At 52.1% G+C, this 532-nt stretch overlaps 1 pseudogene; it reads right to left on the reverse strand.

Moving 5' to 3' along the window:
• Positions 1–8: 8 nt before the first annotated feature.
• Positions 9–532, reverse strand: part of LOC104982811 — a 1541-nt pseudogene continuing 1017 nt past the window's right edge.

The raw sequence follows: 532 nt of genomic DNA on the forward strand, positions 1-532 counted from the left end.
GGATTGAGAGTGGGGGTGACCAGGGCATACATGACAGCAGCACCCAGCTCCCCAGAGGCATGAGAAGCTGACGGGGACTTCAGGTAGGTGGCAAAGACCGAGCTGTAGAAGAGGATGACCATGGAGAGGTGGGAGCTGCATGTAGCCAGGGCTTTCTTTTTGCCATGTGCTGATGGGCTCCAAGCTACAACAAGGAAAATATGGGCATAGGAGCTTATGATGCAGAGAAGAGGGCTGATTCCTAAGAGTCCTGTCAGAACCATCATCAGGTCCTCAATGAGGTGGGTATCAGAGCAGCAAAGTCTAAAGAGTGGTCCGAAATCACAGAAAAAGTGGGGAATCTACTGATTAGCATAGAATGGGAGCTGGGATAGCAACAGGGCATGGACAAGAGAGATAGAGTGGGCCACTCCCCAAGACCCACCCAGCAGCAGTGCACATCTGTAAGGAGTCATTAGGAGTCCATAGTACAGGGGATGGCAGATGGCAGCGTAGTGGCTGATAGCTGCGCCCATCAAAAGCAGATTGTCCA

This window comes from Bison bison, unplaced genomic scaffold (genome assembly GCF_000754665.1).
Source record: "Bison bison bison isolate TAMUID 2011002044 unplaced genomic scaffold, Bison_UMD1.0 scf7180017860602, whole genome shotgun sequence".
In the NCBI taxonomy this organism is placed as follows: domain Eukaryota; kingdom Metazoa; phylum Chordata; class Mammalia; order Artiodactyla; family Bovidae; genus Bison; species Bison bison.